Here is a 21,583-nt window from a genome sequence, read left to right on the forward strand (position 1 = left end):
GGATTCTCTCTCTCTCTCTCTCTCTCTCTCTCTCTCTCTCTCTCACTGCCTGTCCTGTGCTCTCTCTTTCTCTCTCAAAATAAATAATAAACATTTAAAAAAAAAAAAGAAAAAGAAAAGAAGCCTTGATTCCAACCTCTCTCCTCTTCCTCTTCCTTCCAACATCCAATCCATTAACAAATCCTGTTGGCTCTACTTTCAGAATGTATCTAGAAATGTGAGCATCTCTCACCATCTCCTCTGCTGCTACAATCTTAATCTGAGCCAGTGTCGCTTCTCACCTAGCCCACCTCCTACCTCGCTGCCACCATGTGCTACATTCCTAACTGGTCTTGGTGTGCTCACCCTTGTCCCTCCGCAGTCTAATCTCCACATTACAGATCCTTTCAAGAGAGAAGTCCTATCATTCCATTCTTCTGTTCAAAGCCCACTCAGAAAAAAATCCAAACCCCTACCTCAGCCCACCAGACAACCCATTTTGCTCCTGAAGGCCTCTCTGACCTCCTTTCCCACTGCTCTCCCCTTTGCCCACACTGGTCCCCTTTCTCCTTCTGGAACATACCATGCCTGCCTGGAAAGCTCTTTCCCTGGACTACTGTGTGGCTCGCTCTCTGACATCACTCACACCTCTGCACAAAATATCCCTTCACACCACTCCATGGAAGAGAGCACATCTACGCCGGCTGAGTTTTTCTTCACGGTACTCGACAGCCGCCAACATACCACGGATTTGTTTTTTATCTCCTTCCGCCACCGCCTGCTAGGGGATGTAAGCTGCACAAGAGCAAAGACTCTCTTTTGCTCACTGCTACTTCCCCAGTACCTACAGGATGTTCAAACATTTGTTGACTAAATGAATGAAAATTATATAAGTGTGTGTGTGTGTGTGTTTTTTTTTAATCTGCAACATTCTTCTAGCACAGAGAAGACTGAAATGCCTTAAAAAGCTAATGAACTTCATGGAAGAACATACACTGGTCTTCCTTCAGCATGAGCTAATAGGTGCAATGATTCATGCAGATTTACCAGAAGAGACAAACAAATGACAAAATTTCCCAAGAGAAGAGCTTATATTAAAACATAAGCCTCAGAAGAAAAATTTTTGAAATACAAAGCTAGGGACACCTGGCTGGCTCGGTTGGTGGAACATGGGACTCTTTGATCTCGGGATTGTGAGTTCAAGCCCTGTGTTGGTCTTAGAGATTACTTAAGGAAACAAAAATAAAATAAAATTTGAAAAAAACCTTAAAAAAATAAAATATAATAAAGTTAAACTGATATAGTCATTTCTCCTTGAATGCAATAATGAGACTTTAGCACCCTGATATCATCTAAAAGAGGGTATATTTCGGGGCGCCTGGGTGGCTCAGTCGGTTGGGCGTCCGACTTTGGCTCAGGTCACGATCTCGCGGTCCGTGAGTTCGAGCCCCGCGTCGGGCTCTGGGCTGATGGCTCAGAGCCTGGAGCCTGCTTCCGATTCTGTGTCTCCCTCTCTCTCTGCCCCTCCCCCGTTCATGCTCTGTCTCTCTCTGTCTCAAAAATAAATAAAACGTTAAAAAAAATTTTTTTTAAAGAGGGTATATTTCATGGCACGTGCCTGTTGGTAGTTATCTGGGAATCTAGGAAATTACAGCCTAACTTAATATTGACTTACAGACACTGAAATAAGGCATCTCAGAAAACAGAAAACCACTTGGATGAGTAAGTTTATTTTGAGATATTCCCAAAGTAAAAGGTCTAAGACCCAACCTAGAGTCATAGTAAACTGCTTTACACAGTAAATCAATTGTCTGCTCTTCAATGCTTTGCCCTCAAGACACTTGGGCTCCAGCTCAGTAACAAAAAAACATTTCTGCTATTGTTGTTCAAGAGCTCTTAAAATATATAAAATCCAACCTGCTCACTTTACAGACATGGAAACAGACCATTGACGTGAGCGTCGGGAACAAAATCCGGCGGGCAGCCTCTTGACTTAGTTTCCGGTTCTTTCCACCACACTATGACTTAAGAGGCAAGGAGTGGATCGAGCCTTAAGCTTTATAACTGGAAAAAATGTGGTTAGAGAGGAAAAGACGACTGACTGCAAAGAGAAAATCATCTACCCAGGCAGAAAATGAGGGTCATAGTTGTTATTCTCTTGAAGAGGTATTTTGTTTTTGGCCTTAAAAAAAAAAAAAAAAAAGTTGACCACATAAATGTGACCTCACCAGAGAAAAATGCACAGAAACAAAATGCATCATTTCTCAGAGGTTTTCTTTCCTTGTTGCTCAGTGTTACTGAGATATAGTTGACACATCACATCATGTTACTTTTAGGTGCACCAACTAATGGTTTGATATTGTGAAATGACCACCAGAAGCTCAGCTAATGTTTTTTTCTTGAGATGAGAACGTTTAAGATCTATTCTCTTAATAATACAATACAGTATTATTAACTATGGTCACCCTGGTATATATTATACCATCTCACAGGTTTTCTGGCCCATCTGTGACATGTAAGAGGACACATGTAAAGGTGTCACTGGTTCACTAAACACTTGAGTGCCTCTGCCAAGCCACGAGGGACAGAAAACTGGAGAATTCATAGTCCGCAGCAGAGCAAGAGGAATGTACAACGTCGGGGGCCACACAACTCTAAAACAAGGCAGATAGTGCTCGTGGGAGCTGTACAATCTGGTCCGTACCGTCAAAGAAGATATGGTTTTGAAAGAAGAGCAGACATGTAACAAGATAATTACATGTAAATGGAAATTACATGTAAATGGACATGAGAAGGCAGATACTTTACAAGGTATAGAGTCTCTCCAGGAGAAATGGTAACGCTAGAGAGGAAGGGGTAACCAGTCTCAGCACTGGGAATTAGCATGTGCAAACACACAAGTGCTCCAGAGAACATGACATAGGTCTCTTGGTTCACCATGATCCAAAACCTCACGAAAGTGGTAGTAAAGCAGGGGCAGTGGGTATAAACCCACAAGGACAAAGAATGGGAAATGACGTAACAGTGGACAAAAGCTATCAATAAAGTTCTGGAATCCAGAAAGTGGAGACATGATCACTGACCTACAACAGCTGAGAAAACTAAATAGTAAGTGCCTGCAGAAGGGATTTCTAACCAGAGGTACACTGTATGACCCCCCAAAAGTTCAAAGTTGGAGAGGGTAGGTATGGTTGATGGCAGGGATGAAACGTTTAGCTGAAAATAAGAGAACTCGTTGAAAAATCTGTATTATTGAAACTCCCCCAAATAATTACCTCTCTCTGAACCCAGCAAGAGACAGAGTACTTACTGTCTGGAGAAAGCCAAGTACAGACCTGGGGACACCAGACACAGATGAGGGCGAGACGTTCACTGAACTAAAACAACAGAGATTAGGTGAGAAGCTACATACATCAGGTCCCAGAATCCCGGTAGCCAGGGCTTTCCCCAATCACTCCACAGTGAAGCTCGACAAGCACATAAGACCATTCAACTTGAACTGAGAACTAAAAAGTACTACACTTTTTGTTTCAAGTAAGCTCTAAGTCCAACATGGGACATTTGACATTTGACATTGACAGCCAAACTGAAAATTAAGTAGATGGCTTGAAAGATAGAGCCAAGGAAACATCCTAGAAGATACTCTAAAACAAAAAAGATGGAATACAGAAGCAGAGGGGAGACAAAACAAAACTCTGATGATCCAATATCTGACCAAGAGGATTCCCAGAAAAAGAGAAGGGAAAAATGGTAAGGCAGGAATTATCAAAAGAAAGAATAAGAATTTCCCTTTCCAGATGGAAAGGGGCCCATCTACTACCCAGTCCAATGAATGAAAACTGACCCACACTAAGGCACATCCAGTGAGATTTCAACACAGGAAATAAATAAGTTATACAAGCTTCCAGAGAAAAGAACCGGGTCTCTTGGAGAAGATCAGAAATCAGAACAGCATCGACTTTCGGCACAAACACTGAAAGATTCAAAGCCAACTGAGCCAACAAGGCCTTCAGAATGATGAGCAAATGATGTGACGCCTGAATAATCATTCAAGTGTGAAGAAAAATAAAAGCTATTTCAGATAACTCAGGTACTCAAAAAACTGACTTTCCACACACCTTTTCTTGATAGCATGTTACTGGAATGTGTGCTTCAGCAAATGAAGAAGACAGGGGATCTGGGAAAAAGGGAATCCAACATAGGAGACCCTGACTGTAGCAGGACAGGGATGGGGGTGGGGGTGATTGCCAAGAAAATAAAGACTAGATGGCCAGTGTGTTTAAGCATTCGAAGTAAACTGCCAGGCATTTGAGAAACCTGCCAGAGCGTTTTGGGGAAGTTGGCAGTAGATATAAAGAAAACTAAGCAAGTTTTAAAAATAAAAATATTAACTCCAGGAAAAAAAACAAATATTTGTATATGAAAGGAAACGCAATCATAATACGCTGCTTGGCTTACCAGTGAGCAATATTTAGTCAAAATAATACACATCGTTGGCAGTTTAGCCCAAGTGGATTAAAACTTATGACCACTCTACTATAAGGGATGGGAAGGAACAGTGGTGGTGAAAGAAATACATCCTCACCAATGACGACAGGAAGTTAAACAGTATCTAAAATTTTGATAGGTCAAAAACGGCAGTGTAAGCACATTACTGAAAAGCACGAAAGTAAATATGAGCAGAAAAAGCCCAATACTTGGAAAGTGGCAATCTGGGAAGCACTCTGCTTAGAAGTAAGGAGGAGTGGGACAGAGGACTGTTGTTTGCGATGTAAGTCAACGTCTTCAATTTCTAAATTATTGATATGCATTTTTGGGTAAGAATCATAATTCTGTTTTCAAGTGAAATGCTTAATGCCAAGATAAAATAAAATTTAGGTACCATCCTTTCATTGTCCCTCGGAAGCAACCTCCTTACTTCACTCATTCATCCATCTGTTCATTCAGAAAAGAAAAACACACCAGTCAGGAACCAAGAGCCAGGTATGGAGTGACGAACGAAACAGGTCTCTGCCCTCCTTGAGATGGAGGAAGACAGACAAGTAAATAAGGAAGTAATTACCACTTGTGATAAGAGCAATAAGATGACAGGATAGTGAGTGACTGGGGTCAGGCTGGCATGCTCTAGATAGTCAGGGAAGGCATCTTGGAGGAAGTAACTATTTGTCCTGGCTTCTAAAGGAAAACAGACCTCTTGATGTTAAAACCTTAGCTTGGAGTTTCCAGGACCAAAAAGACAGTGTAAATTCAAATGTTAAAATGGCAGGCGTATGCATAGGAATTCTTTTTTTTTTTTTTTAATGTTTATTTATTTTTGAGAGACAGAGTGCACGCGGGGGAGGGGCAGGTGGAGAGGGAGACAGAATCCGAAGCAGGCTCCAGACTCTGAGTTGTCAGCACAGAGCTCCATGCAGTGCTCGAACTCCCGAACCATGAACCGTGAGATCATGACCTGAGCCGAAGTGCGGCTTAACCAACTGAGCCACCCAGGCATCCCTTAGGAGACTTGGCTGCTCCAACTCCTCACCAAGACCAAAGGCCTGGTCTCCTGCCCAGAGTGGCCTTTAAACTAAAAATCCTTGGTAAAGACATAGATAAATGCCACACTCCCAACCCCATGTTAAGCAGCTGTCTTCTCCCTTTTTTTGGTAAGGTTCCATTTGCTTTTTGCCTCTGTAGGTTTCCCCAGTTTTTTTTGAACGCTCAGTTTATCCAGCATTTCTTGGTGTTTTGCACAACAGGGTTTTCAGGGTACCCAGTCTACCACAGAGCTGGAACAGAAGTCAGGATGAGAGAAGAACAGGAATTTAAGAAAACTTCAGAGGTAACACTGACAGGATTTGCAGATGACTTGAAGAGAAGCAGGGGTATGAGGAAACAGGGAAATGAAAGAGATTCCCAGATTTGGGGTTTGCACAATGGGGTACATGATGATGCCATTTACTTCGACTGGGGAAAACTGAGTGGGGAGAACAGCACAAGCTTGTGACAAGAAACTTTAAGAGTTGTGTTTTAGGGGCGCCTGGGTGGCGCAGTCGGTTAAGCGTCCGACTTCAGCCAGGTCACGATCTCGCGGTCTGTGAGTTCGAGCCCCGCATCAGGCTCTGGGCTGATGGCTCGGAGCCTGGAGCCTGTTTCCGATTCTATGTCTCCCTCTCTCTCTGCCCCTCCCCCGTTCATGCTCTGTCTCTCTCTGTCCCAAAAATTAAAAAAAAAATAAAATAAAAAACATTGAAAAAAAAAAAAAAAGAGTTGTGTTTTAGGCAAGATGCACGGGAGACAACACCAAGCTGTCTGAGGGGAAATGTCAGGTAGGCAGCAGGACACAGGGATCGGGAGTCTGGAGAGGCCCAGGTTGGGAGTACACCCCTGGTAATCATCAGAATGGAGATGATGTTTAAAGCCAAAATAATGGATGAGATAACCTGGGGACAGAATATAGAAGAAGGAAGGAAAAGAAAGCCCCAGACGGAGGCCTGAGGTCCTTCAAACATGAGTGTTCAGGTAGAGGATGAACCAGGAAAGGAAGCTGGGAAAGCCCAGTGAGACAAAGAAAAACCAGAGGAATAGGCTGTCACAGAAGCCATTTCATTTCATTTCGTTTCGTGAGAGAGAGAGAGAGAGAGCAGGGGAGAGGGGCAGAGGGAGGGAGAGGGAGAGAGAGGGGGAGAGAGAGAGAGGGAGAGAGAGAGAGATACATTTAGACATTTGAGAAATATGGGCAGCTGCTCAACCAACTCAGCCACCCAGGCACCCCCACAGTGTTTAAAGAAAAAAGGTTATTTGGGGCGCCTGGGTGGCTCAGTCGGCCACCCAGTCGGTGTCCGACTTCGGCTCAGATCATGATCTCACAGCTCGTGAGTTCCAGCCCCGCGTCGGGCTCTGTGCTGACAGCTCAGAGCCTGGAGCCTGCTGCGGATTCTGTGTCTGCCTCTCTCTCTGCCCCTCCCCCATTCGTGCCATGTCTCTGTCTCTCAAGAATAAACATTTTAAAAAAACTAAAGAAAAAAGGTGTTCACTTGTGTCCAATATCACTAAAAGGGTGAGCAAAATGGTGACAGAACCCATCCAATGTGGTACTGCAGAAGTCTCTGGTAATACTCCAGTCCACCATACCTAGTCTTTCCATCAATTAGGTTAATGTTTCTGAACCCCAAGACAAATTCATCAGGATCACAAAGGTACTGAACCCACTCTTGTTACTTTTCTTCCTAAAAGAAAAGTCCCACTGGAAGACTATTTTTTCACTTTTGTCACTTAATCTGACACACACAAAGTAATTTTTTTAATTTTTTAAATGTTTTTATTTATGTTTGAGAGAGAGAGAGACAGAGCATGAGCAGGGGAGGGGCAGAGAGAGAGAGAGACACGGGATCCAAAGCAGGCTCCAGGCTGTGAACTGTCAGCACAGAGCCTGACGTGGGGCTTGAACTCACAAACCATGAGATCATAACCTGAACCGAAGTCAGACGCTCAACCAACTGAGCCACACAGGCATCCCAATAAGTAATTTAAAAGGGCTCAAGAAGAATGACCCCTAGAGATAGTGATTATTTTCCCTCAAGAGATTTAGAAATCTCCAGAATTTCTCCACTATTCCAATCTACCTAGGGTCAGAAATGTTCAGGTCTTAAGAAGGAATCAACACTATCCAACGTATTACACGTAACAGCAGAGAGATTACTCTAACCATAAAGATCAGTATTTAAATCTGTACTCTGGACTATGGCCCTCTGGCCAGCCCTAGACCCAGGAGGTTCTGAAAATTAAATTTAGGGGGAGGAGGGAGGCAAGTACTTCATTTCATTGTCCTCAGTACACTAACCATAAGCATCCCCGAATTTGTTTCTGTATGAGCTTGAATTCCAGAAGAGATATTTATGCCAGTTAAAAACGTTTTAAGGAAGAAAAATTAAATACATCCAAAATATACATAGAACTCTTAAAACTCTCTCAAAAAAACAACCCAACTTAAAAATGGGCAAAAGATCTGAACAGGCATCTCACCAAAGAAATACCCATGGCAAATATGCATATGAAAAGATGCTCTTCATCATACACCCATAGGGAACTGCAAATTAAAACAATGATACCACTATACCCTTATTAGAATGGTCAAAATCTGGGGCACCTGGGTGGTGCAGTAAGTTAAGCATCCAACTCTTGATCTCAGCTCAGGTCATGATCTCACAGTTTGTGAGTTCGAGCCCCGCATCGGGCTCTGGGCTGATGGTGTGGAGCCTGCTTGGGATTGTCTCTCCTTCTCTCTGCCCCTCCCTTGCTTGTGCTCGTGCCTGCGCTCACTAGCTCTCTTTCTCTCTCTCTCAAAAATAAATAAAAAACTGAAAAAACTTAAAAAAAAAAAATGGTCGGAATCCAAAATACTGAGAACAGCAAATGCTCATTCATTGTTGGCAAGAATGCAAAATGGTACAGACACTTAGGAAGATAGTTTAGCGGTTTCTTATAAAACTAAACATACTCTTAACATATGATCTAGCAATCGTGATCCTTGGTATTTAACCAAATTAGCTGAAAATGTGTATCTACACAAAAACCTGCACATGAATATTTATAGCAGCTTTATTCATAATTGCCCAAACTTGGAATCAATCAAGATGTCCTTCAATAGGTGAGTGGATAAACAAACTGTGGTACACAGAGACAATGGAGTATTAATCAGCAATACAAAGAAACGAGACTATCAAGCCACAAAAAGATAGGGAGTGTTGCTAAGCGAAGGAAGGCACTCTGAAATTGGTACACACTGTCTAATTCCATCTATATGGTATTCTGGAAAAGACAAAACTATGGAGACAGTAAAAACGATCTGGCTGCCAATGGTTTGGGAGAGGGATGAGACAGTTTGAGAGCACGGGATTTTTTGGGCAGTGAGATTACTTTATGTGACACTGTAATGGAGGATACAAGTCTTCATCCATTTGTCAAAATCCACAGAATGTGTAACAAAGTGAAGTCTAATGTTAACTGTAGGCTTCGGTTAATAATGTATCAATATTGGCTCAAGGGGCACCTGGCTGGCTCAGTCAGTGGAGCTTGGGACTCTTGATCTTGGGGTTGTGAGTTCAAGCCCCATATATGGTATAGAGATTGGGGCACCTGGGTGGCTCAGTCAGTTAAGTGTCTGACTTCGGCCAGGGTCACAATCTCACGGTTCATGAGTTCAAGCCCCACGTCAGGCTCTGTGCTGACAGCTCAGAGCCTGGGGACTGCTTCAGATTCTGTGTCTCCCTCTCTCTCTGCCCCTCCCCCACTCATGCTCTGTCTCTCTCTGTCTCTCTCTCTCTCTCTCTTAAAAATAAATGAACTTTAAAAAATTGTATTTAAAAACATATATATACTGGCTCATCAATAGTAACAAATGTACAGCACACTAATGCAGGATGTTCATAACTGAAGAATCTCTGGGGGGGAGAGAGGAGAGGGTATATGGGAACTCTGTACTTTCTGCTCTATTTTTCTATAAACCTAAAATGGCTCTAAAAAATATATGCATATATATATATAATATACGCATATATATATATATATAGTATATAGTATATATATATATAGTCTATTAATTTTTAAAATGTCTGAGTTGGGAAGCCTGGGTGGGTCAGTCAGTTAAGCGTCCCTCTTTCGGTTTTGGCTCAGGTCATAATCTCATGGTTCATGAGATCAAGCCCCACACTGGGCTCTGCACTAAATTAACGCAGAGATTGCTTGGGATTCTCTCTCTCCCACTCTCTCTGGCCCTCCCCTGAGTACACGCTTGTACTCTCTCTCTCAAAATAAATAAAACAAACAAACAAAAATGTATGAGTTGATGGGGCGCCTGGTTAGCTCAGTCAGTGAAGCATGCAACTCTTGGTCTCAGGGTTATAAGTTTGAGCCCCACGTTGGCTGTAGAAATTACTTACACTTAAAAATAAAAAATCTTATGGGACACCTGGGTGGCTCAGTTGGTTAAGCGTCCGACTTTGGCTCAGGTCATGATCTCATGGTTTGTGAGTTCAAGCCCCATGTCAGGCTCTGTGCTGACAGCTCAGAACCTGGAACCTGCTTCAGATTCTGTGTCTCCCTCTCTTTCTGCTCTTCCCTCACTCACACTCTGTCTCTCCCTCAAAAATAAATAAACGCTAAGAATTAAAAAAAAATAATAATTTTAAAGAAAAAATAAAAAACAAAATAAAATAAAATGTATGAGTTGAGCTTTATGAAAAATATTTTTAAAGATAAATCTGACCCATGGGGGTGCCTAGGTGGCTCAGTTAAGCGTCTGACTTCGACTCGGGCCATGATCTCTCAGTTCGTTGAGTTCGAGCTCCACATCGGGCTGTCTGCTGTCAGCACAGAGCCCTCTTCGGATCCTTTGCTCCCTCTCTCTCTGCCCCTCCCCTGCTTGTGCGCTCTCTTTCTCTCTCTCTTTCAAAAATAAACATCAAAAAAAATTTTTTTAAGAAAATCTGGCCCACAAAGTTTAAATTATATTCAAGATAGAATATGAGCTATCTCCCCATAAATAAAAATTTTCTATTCAGTCTTCTCAAAAATGAATAATGTACTTGGAAAAATAAGTCACCTCATGTACATCATAGTTTTGCATGATGTAAGCACTCAGAAAAGATGATCTTATCGCATCCACATAAGAGGTTATGAAAAGGCTCAATTACTCATGAAATTATAATTCAACAATGTGAGGTAGTGGACATGGTTTAAAAAGAGAAAGAAAAAATGAAGAATTTAGAAACATCACTGCATCGGGGGCAGTTTATGATCTAAATTCTAAAAACCACACAGGGATGGATGGATGGATGGATGGATGGATGGATAGATCATCACACCCATGCAGAACCTGACCTGAAGCATGAATTCAGGTTGGATTTTCCAGTCAATCGTTCAGCCAAAGAGAACCCGGAGGTGGCTAAGATAATGTAACAATCCTGTCAAGTAGACTTTGTTCCCATTTTACAGATAAGGACAGAAATGTTAAGTGACCACAAAGATAATTATACAAGCAGAACACAAACTTGGGAGTCTTCAAATTCCCAGGCTAGTGGAATCAAATTATCTAAGTCTTATCTCTACTATGTGATCTCTGACACGAAAATTCCTCCTCTAATTGGTTATACAAACAATTACAAGAAAGGAACATGAGAATTTTATTTACATTACATGCAATAAATCAAAGTTAACTTCATTATAAAGACACATCTGAAACAGATACGTCTGAAATTTATTATAAAGACATGTCTGAAAATAATTAAAGCAGCCAGAAACTGTCTTAATATATATAGTCCATCAGTAAAACAAGACTAAACATTAATCTGGTAAAGGTCATGATTCTTTCGGTAACCATAATCCACCACTGATTAATATTAAGGTCCATAAATACCAAGAGGAGTAAACAGAATTAAAAGAAATCTCCAGGGGCACCTGGATAGCTCAACTGGTGAAGCGTGTTGACTCTTTTTTTAAGTTTGTTGTTTGTTTGTTTGTTTATGTATATATGTATGTAATCTCTATACCCAGCATGGGGCTCAAACTCACAACCAGGGTGGTATGCTCCTCCCACTGAGCCAGCCAGGCACCAAGAGTATGGGACTCTTGATTTGGGGATGGGGTGTACAGATTACTTAAAATCTTTAAGAAGAGAAACAAATAAAAAGAGAGAAAGAAAGAAATCTTTTTTTTTTCTTAGTAAACTACAGTTCTATCGTTTATCTTTCTCTCTAAAACAACAACGATTTCTAAACCCTGTAAACATGACTTCACCAATCTGAAAGAAGACTTTACAGCTTATCGGCCTTTCTCAAACTAAGGACCACCTGCATCAGAATATCTGACTGCCTGTTAAAATGACCTTAGATCTAGTAAATCAGACTCCCTGGGGCAAAATCATAGAGTCTTCTTTTTCTTTTTTACAACAAGTACGGTGGGGGTTCTTGTGCTAAAATCTTTAGACCAGCAGTTTTCAAACTTTTTGCTCTCAGGACCCCTTTATATCCTTAAAAATAAGGACCCCAAAGGTTGCACCTATCTGTATTTATGTATTTGAAATTAAAACAGAAATTTAAAAAATATTTATTAACTCATTTTAAAAATAATAAACCTATGTTAACATAAGTAACATTTCTATGAAAAATAACTTTATTTTCCAACACAACAACAACAAAAATTAGTGGAAAGAGTGACACTGTAAAAGTTTTGGAAATTTCTCTAATGCCTGGCTTAATAGAAGACAGATGGATTCTCATATCTGCTATTGCATGCGATCGGCTGCAGTATGTTGCTTTTTTTTTTTTTTTTTTCAACGTTTTTTATTTATTTTTGGGACAGAGAGAGACAGAGTATGAACGGGGGAGGGGCAGAGAGAGAGGGAGACACAGAATCTGAAACAGGCTCCAGGCTCTGAGCCATCAGCCCAGAGCCTGACGCGGGGCTCGAACTCACAGACCGCGAGATCGTGACCTGGCTGAAGTCGGACGCTTAACCGACTGCGCCACCCAGGCGCCCCTGCAGTATGTTGCTTTGAAGCACATGAAGAAAATGTGACGTCACGCTAGTTGGAAGAGGGAGGAGAGTATCTTAATAGCCTTTTCAGATAATTTTGGATATTCCTTAACACCACACCCAAATTCAATAAGTGTAGTTTCTTTTCTTTTTTTTTTTTTTTAACGTATACTTATTTTTGAGAGAGAGAGAGAGAGAGAGAGAGAGAACGAGGAGCACAGGCTAGCAGGGGAGGGGCAGAGAGAGAGGAAGGCAGATAACCAGTAGCAGGCTCCGCCCTATCAATGCAAAGCCCAACTTGGGGCTTGAACCCATGAACTGTGAGATCATACAAACTTGAGCCAAAGTTAGACGCTCAACCAGCCGAGCCACTCAGGTGCCCCAACAAGAAACCTTTCTTTCTTTCCTTCTTTTTAATGTTTATTTATTTTGGGGAGAGGGAGAGACAGAGCATAAGCAGGGGAGGGGCAGAGAGAGAGGGAGACAGAATCTGAAGCAGGCTCCAGGCTCTGAGCTGTCAGCAGAGCCTGACGCAGGGCTTGAACTCATGAAGCAAGATCATGATCTGAGCCAAAGTTGGATGCTTAACCAACTGAGCCCACCCATGTGCCCCAGCAAACGGTAGTTTCTTAAAGATTCGATGCAATGTGGATTGCATTCTGTTGGATTTCAATGAACTTTTCATACTCAGCTGCATTGAGATCCATTGGTCTATCCTGCATTTTGAATAGAATGTTTTCCCAAGCATGATTTAGTAATGTACTGCATTAATCATTTGGAAAACACTATTTCAGAGACACATAGACTTTCCAGATGTCAACACATTTCATTATAATAAAACTATTAAAAAGCCACATTTGTTTTACCATAAAAAAATTACATTCATTAATATGGGAAAGCCGTCAAACTCACAATTTTTCTTGCAAATTTTCTCAAATTCTGATTTTCACTCAAAAGCTTAAACTTTGTCATTGGCAACAAACATTATCGGTTGTTTTCCTTGAAGAGACAGCTTCTTTTCTTTCTTTTTTGAGAAAATGTCTAACAATATCCCAGTTGGTCTGTCATTCTTTCAAAGAAAAAATGAAAAAAGCAGCTAGTTGGAGACTGTAATTGAAATGTTTCCACAAGAGCTCTTCCTTAAGACAACCATCATACTTCCTTACCCAGCAGAAGTGTTCTTTATATATGCCTCCCATTTCATCAGAGAGTATCAAAAAGGCACATTCTCCACAGTTGAAAGATAATGAAATTAATATTGTTTACTGTTGTATCATGGACATTCTTAAGTGAAGTCAGTTTTTCTTTCTGAGAGCACACTAAGTACAATAACTAGTGTAAATGCCAACTAAATAAAAGGCACAAATAACATTATGTAAATGGCTTTGAAATTGAACTCAAAGACACCCCCCCCACCATCGCCCGCCGGGCGCCCCCCGGGAGATCTGTGGACCACACTCTGAGAAGTGCCCCTATAGACAACTCAAACAAAAACATCAATGAGCAGCTCCTGCAAGGGAACAATACAAAAAATAAAAAAACGGCTCCTGTCCCCATTTCCCCAAGGACACAAAAGAGTGTTGTGTTTTAGGCCTGGCGTGGTAGAAATTAATGGAAGCTGGGCTCTGGCATCACAGGTATATGAACAACACGCTTTCAAAAAAATTGAGTGGGCAGCAGGCACCACGTGAGGGTGGGGGAGTTGCAATATTCCTATCTGCCCAAGTGACAGACTGGAGTTTCATTTAGTGACACAGCTAGGCTTCTCCCTAGATAGAATTAATGCTTCAGAAGAAGAATGTGCATTCTGTTAACAGAAAAGCTACATTTCTAAACAGAATGCGTACGATGATTAAAACATTTAAAGTACAGATGTACAGATTTATTCATATGTGCCTGAAGACAAATATGAGGATATTTACAATATTGTTTTTTCTTTTTTTATATGTTTATTTATTTTTGAGCGAGAGAGAGAGTGTGTGTGTAAACAGATGAGGGGCAGAGAGAGAGGGAGACAGGATCTGAAATGGGCTCTGTGCTGAGAGCAGACAGCCCAATATGGGGGTCGAACTCAGGAACCATGAGATCATGACCAGAGCCGAAGTCAGATGCTTAACCAACTGAGCCACCCAGGTGCCCCCACAATATGGTTTTCTGTCTTTATATTTTGCAATCTATGACTATCATTAGATTAAACAAATTATTAAAATAAAAAAATATTTTAAAAAGGAGGGGGAGGCACCTGGCTGGCTCAGCCTGTAAAGCATGTGACTTTTGATCTTGGTGTCCTAAGTTTGAGTCCCATGTTGAGGGGCAGACTGTCCTTAAAAATAAAAAAAAAAAAACTAAATAAATTATGACATCCACAGCCTGAATACTACTATGCAGGTCTTAAAAACATGAGGCAGACATAAACACATTCATATGGAGTGTTTGATAAAGTGACAAAAAGTAAGAAACAGAGTTATGTGTATAATGTGCTACTGTGGAAAAATTCGACGTGGGTAACTAGCTGTCCCTGGGAAAGAGATTTCAGAGGATAAGGTGAAAAGAAAACTCCACTAACTACAAACCTTTTCGTACTGATTAAACTTTTTTTTCCCTAAAATATTGTTTTTACCATAAAGAAACCTGCAGTCTGGGCACCGAAAAACAAGACTGATATATTCTTGCTGCAAATCTGTGGTTAAGACTAGCATTCATCTTTCCTAGGGAAAGGGGAAGTGGTTAAATCCACAGATTGGATGGTGTGTGGGTCTTCTCTCTGCCCCACCTGCAGCCTCATTCTCCCTTGCTTGGAAGATATTCTCACTGGGTATATAAGAATGGTACTCATTGTAAATCTTAGGGTAAACTGAGGCAGGAGTCTACGGCATCACACAGCTGTATAGAGGGCACTTCTGATCCTTGGGATATTTCTGCAGAAACAGGATTTTTTTTTAATTAATAAGCTCTGGGGCACCTGGGGTGGCTCAGTCGGTTAAGGGTTCGACTTCAGCTCAGGTCATGATCTTGCGGTTGTTGAGTTTGAGCCCCGCATCGGGCTCTGTGCTGACAGCTCGGAGCCTGGAGCCTTCTTCCGATTCTGTATCTCCCTCTCTCTCTGCCCCTCCCCTGCTTGCAACACTGTCTCTCTCTCCCTCATAATAAAGAAGCATTAAAAAATTAAAAAATAAATAAATAAATAAAAATTAATTAATAAGCTTTACTTTTTTGAGCAATTTTATTCAAAGCAAAACTGAGCAGAAAATACAGAGTTCCCATAAACCTCCTGTCCCCCAACAGGCACATCCTCCCCCACTATCGACATGTGGCACCACAGTGGTACACCGGGAAGCAGGGATTTTAGATGGCTCCATGAACCCAGTATTCTCCAACACAGTTATTAGGACCCTAAAGTGTCCCACGTGCTTCTAACCACTTACAGTCCACCCTTATTTATGCACTTAAACACAAAAGGACAATAACACACAGAATTAAGAATAAATATTGATATGGCTTCAGAATGCTTCAATTATTCCACCTGCCCCTATCCATAAGACAGTTACCACCCTAACTATGCTTTATTTGGGTTAAAGTTCCAATAAATTCACTTTCCCTAAACATATTGATAAAACGGGGCCCAAATACAAAACTGATTTGTCAGACAAAATCAGATTAAATATTTATCGTGTCTAAACCACAAGTAGAAAAAAAATTCAAAGGCCGACTATTTTAATGCTAACCTGATGCAATATTGCACTTTGTTTGGTTTACCGGAGAGGTAATTACTCGGCTAACATCTGGGCTTTGGGGTTTGAGGATTACACTGGTGGGGAGAAAAAGGGAGAACAAAGGAAAGTGTAATGCTTTCCGTTTGGTCAGAAAAAGTGTTTGCTAAACAGCAAAAACAAAATTAACATTAGAAAAGATGTGAAAAAAACATGCATTTTAGGAAGATTTCACCTAAGCAGGTGCTCAAGTTCAGACTCAAATCCTCCATTTCTCATAACCAGAATGAGTGGTCAGGAGGTCAGGATACCAAAAACTAATAAAATCAATCGACAAAGCGGGAAAACAGGTGGTTAACACCAGACCGGGCAGGGTTTTCCTAAATTGAGCTCACCTTCGCTAATCTAAATCAGTTTTCAGAAACGGCTTCTACAAAAACTACCCAAATATCCCCCTAATAATTTGTGCTCCTCCTCCACAATAGGGAAGCCATTTATTTACCAGAAAGTTTACTTTCTCTTTCAAGCTCTGCTGGCTTCCTCCTGCCCCACATTCGGGCCAGAAGCAACGGGGCGGCCTTTCTTTCCTGACTTCTCGGATCCCAAACTGGAGAGCTAGTGTGAGAAAACCAGTTTCAAGGAGAAGCTGAGTGGTTCTTCTTAACCGCAAGGCTATTCTGAATACAGATGCGTTTGCAAAGGAAAGTTACAAGAAAACAAAGCTCTACTCCTCCCGTGAAAACACACGCACTCACACACATACACTACGTTTGCGCACACACACACACACACACGCACACACATGCACGCGAAGGGACAAATCACCTCCCAGCCTCAGACAGATCATTCATTCCACTTGGGATGCCGCCACACCCCCAAACCGTGGGCTGCCCCACCTTCCTTGTCCGACTCCTCTACCCCTCAAACCTTCAACATTATCTGTACTTTTGGTGTTAGGAAGAACTCCAAGGGACTGTTAAAATTCCTAAGTGGTAATACATTTTTAATGTGTTGAGTATTACTTAAAATAAATGGACCACAATCATAGGCTTTGGAAGACTCAAAGAGACCTATCACAGGGGCATTCGTGTAAACAGAAATTTACAGTTTGCCTATTCCTTTTACGTGACAGACTCCATCTCCTCCACCACAATGTAAATCCCCCTGGTCCCTATTCATTTAGTTTCTTTCCTATTAGCTTAGAATCTCCTAATTACTCCTTCTTTCCTTTGGGTTATTAATGGCTACCATGAATCATAACTTGCCCGACTTTGTAGGTAGATACTGCAGTTTTTAATAATATTAATTATTAGCACTCACATTTTAGCTATCTGCCAGGCACTGTGCAAAGTACTTTCTATACATTATCTTACTTAATCCTCACAACTGCTCTACAATGGAACCTGGTATCTGTATTTTATGGCTAGAGAAACTGAAGCCCACAGAAGTTAAAGCAACTGACCCATAGTCTAAGAGGTGCTGGATTTGGGATTGAAGCCCAAGGAGTCTGACCTCGTAGCCCATTCTATCACCTCCTATAGCAACTTTGGACCACGAAACCCTTAAACACACAGCCCAAGCATTTCTACGCTTATAAGAACAGTTACCTTAGGACTGCTCAAAATAGAAGTTCCTTGCCCAATGTAGTTGAAAAATCAAAGGTCAGGTAAAAGTTCAGTGATTAGAAAAGACACTTATTCTTATGGATGGGTGTAGCAGACAGAAAAGCCACATGATGCGTTTTTACTTATTGTACTGGGAGTGGGGGGGGGGCAGATTGCCTTCCTTATTGTTCTTTCATTAGGTGATTAAAAAGAAATTTGCAATAAGTATGTCCAAGATATACTGGTAAGTAGAAAAAGAAAAAACCGGGAGAAATACAGACCAAACTATTAACAGGATATATATAAAATACACATAGTTTATTTTTCTACAAATTTAAATTGCTTATAATAGCATACTGTTCTTTTGTAAGCAGGACAAAACAATTTAGTTTAATGAAACATGAACCCAATAATGAACAGAAGAAAAGGGGTAACAGCTTCCTTTCCCCTCTGTTCTGTCCTCCTACATTAATAACTTCCACTCGTAGCTCCCTGGACACCCTATGCTGTTTTAAGCTTCTGCCCATTCTCGTTCCCTGGCCTTGAATACAACTGTTCATTACTCAACTTTGTCAGGAGAATTCCTATTCATCCTACAAAACCCTATTCATAGGTATTCCAACCTGACAGAGCCCCTCTGTGATAGAGCCTTTTTCTCATCCCTGAAGAGAATTAATCTCTCTTCCGGGACATTTAATAAGGACTTAGATTTATGGAGTTCCTGGGGCACCTGGCTGGCTCAGTTGGTAGAGCAGGAAACTCTTGATCTCAGGGTGGTGAGTTCAAGCACCATGCTGGGCATAGAGATTACTTTAAAAAAAGAGGGAAAAAAAAAAGATTTATGGAGTTCTTACAACGTGCCAAGCATTACGCTAAGCATTTTACCTACATTATCTCATCGAATCTTCAACAGGCCCGGGAGATAGGCACTGTTCTCTACTTTTACACCTAAGACCACTGAGACTCAGGTTCTGACTAGGATGTAGCAGGTCCGGGATCTGATCCCAGACCTGTTTGGCTCCAGAGCACGAGCCTTGAACCACTACCCTGCCGTCTCCCCTGCCCTGAGTCCACACTGAAGCAGCACACACCCTGGTCCACACAACACCTCCAGTTCTGTGAAACTGTATTTCATTACCCTTGGATGCCGCCTGGCACAATAATTGGCTCTCAATATAAAATACTTGCCGATAATAAATTAATTAAAATAAAACAGAATCGTTTGCCAATCTCACCTAAGATCTGCAGTAATCCTAACATGATAAATGAGAACTGAGCAGAACAGAAATTCATTCTTCCATATGCTATTCCTTTTAAAAACTAGAGACTTTTCAAACAGCGGACCACTAAAGTCCCATCTGACCATCCTAAAGTGTGCCCTAGCAAGCCAAGGTTCGTACTGACAGACGTGTAACCATGAGATTCGTTCTTTTCATCCTAACCAACAAAGACTGAAACAACCCAGCGATGTCATCCTGCTGGACTTCACCAAGGCTGCTCCAGGACACCAGGACTTCTTCAAGATCTGGGGATGTCCCTAAGTGTTCTTCTGGCGGTTTTTATGAATGACTTAAAAGTTACAGTAAAATTGTATAGTAAATATGGAATGTCTTATGGACATTATATGGAATGTTTTATGCCTTATGGAAGACATAAAATGTGAATGGTCATTTGCAGCCAATTAAAAACCCTAAAAGACACTTCTGCACTGAAGAACATGAATCTGGTAAGTCAGAACACCTCTCTTTGGGAGCTGGCCCAATTTATAAGGTCAGGCCCAACGACAGCTCCCCCGGGGCAGAAGCCGTGTGCGCTGATACACTTTGTACAAATTAACCAATGCCAGGCACGTGCTTGACACGTAGTAGGCACTCCACAATTAAACACCAATAGCTGGCCTCAAAAATCTTTAAAAGGACAAAAACAACTTCCATGGTCTGGCATTCAAGGCCTCTGGTGAGTAGACACTCCTCCCCTACTTACCTCACTCATCTATCAGGATTTTGTTGGTGTTGTATCACCATACCTCCTCACCCGAAATTCTTTATCCCTATCAAATTCCAACCATTATTTGGGACCCAGATCAAATCTCTCCTTTGGCAAGAAGACTTCCCAGACCACTCCAGGCCTCATAATCTTTCCTTCCTCTGAAGACCTGTAGTGCTTAGTGCAGCACTGTCTAATAGAACTTTCCAAGATAATGGAAATATTCTCTAGCTGTGCCATATATATATATGTATACACACACACACACATATATATACACACATTTTTTTAAATATATAATAGCTACCTTGTTGGACAGTACAGGCTTAATGTCTCACCAGCTCTTTGAGGACATGCTGCACTGTCTGGATAAAGCATTATCACATCCCCTCAGCGGACTGCAAGTTCTGTGAACAAAGCCTCTGATTCTTCATAGCAACTTTGCATTGCAAAAAGTAAATATCTGGTGAATCTGTACACCACCTCTGAGGAAACTATAAGGTAAAAAGGTGCTATAGACTCAGCATCTGGAATGCACTACCTCTGCCCCATCTCATATCTGAAAGTCAAGACAGGCAGAGGCAGGGAGGGGGAGAAAGCAACTTTCTGGAGACACAAATGATCACTGATCAAGCCACAAGGCACTCTGGATCAAATGGCATTTTAGGTCACCACTATCCTTTACCTACAAACTTGCCTAAATAAGTATCTCTTTCCATTAGCAAATAGCTAAATTCTGATGATAATTATGCTAACTAAAAAGTTACTTCCCAAGTCAGACTCAGATGCAGCAGACGGAAAAATAACCTAAACAAAACCTACTTGTACTTCTTTTTCCACCTGTTTGTTGGCTATCTCCCTTGGAGTCTTATAGCCTATTAGTGGTATTTCCCTGTCCAGATATATGTTAGCATTTCAGTGACACTTTTCCCAGCAGGGACTACAATCACTATAAATTAAGACCTAATACTTTCTCTTTTATGGTTGACTGATATTCCATTGTGTACAACTGTAACACATCTTGTCAGTTCACCTGTCACTGGACACGGGCTGCTTCCCGTATCTTGGCTATTATAAATAGTGCTGCAATAAACATAGGGGTGCAATAAAACAAAAAAGACCTAATACTTAACATAGATAATCAAAATAATACAAAATATACTTAAGGACAAGTTCTACCACTATGGCACTCTGCTGCCTTGGGCACCCACCTTGTTCCTTTAGCCTCAGTTTCCTTATCTATAAAATGAGATTAATGTCATGTGAACAACCTACCCCTTGTATGGCAAGTCATAGCTGTGGATAGTTCTAAGTACTCTCCCCAAAAGTACTATATGCAGAAATAGAAGATTCATGAATTTGCTGGTGGTTCCCTGTGCCGGATATGCTAACAAATATAGTGACTTTAAGATCAACCCTCCAATATCTACCACATTTTTTTTTTTTTTTTGTATTCCAGACTTCTTTCTCCCATCCCACTATGCAAATGTCTGAGCAAAAATTCTGCTAGTATTCCAGTCTGGCACATGTAACAAGGAAATAAATGTGTTGACTCAGGGAACACAGACATATTTAATATAAAATAAAACAGAAACTTGGCTGAATCAAGTCATAACACAGTCTAAATCCACATATAAAAGACTGAGATGATTTATAGTTCTGATTTATTCAAACCAATGGTTTACCAGCACAGCCAAGCCAAAAAGTTACAACCCATACCCAGGACATAGCCTGCAGATGCACACATGATAAAAACCAGCAGGTATACATTATGCACATTTTTAATTT

General features: G+C 41.2%; 1 protein-coding gene across 5 annotated transcripts in view; it reads right to left on the bottom strand.

The window, feature by feature from the left end:
• STAT3 (signal transducer and activator of transcription 3) overlaps positions 1–21,583 on the bottom strand; it is a 69,447-nt gene that overhangs the window by 46,517 nt on the left and 1,347 nt on the right. The window contains exon 2 of one of the 5 annotated variants that reach the window (XM_042914539.1): positions 13,408–13,564. The exons of the other annotated variants lie outside the window; for them this stretch is intronic. The gene's annotated coding sequence lies outside the window, so the exon portion shown is untranslated. The remainder of the gene's footprint in view (positions 1–13,407; positions 13,565–21,583) is intronic. 5 annotated transcript variants of the gene reach the window in all.

Source organism: Panthera leo, chromosome E1, assembly GCF_018350215.1.
Source record: "Panthera leo isolate Ple1 chromosome E1, P.leo_Ple1_pat1.1, whole genome shotgun sequence".
Taxonomy (NCBI): Eukaryota; Metazoa; Chordata; class Mammalia; order Carnivora; family Felidae; genus Panthera; species Panthera leo.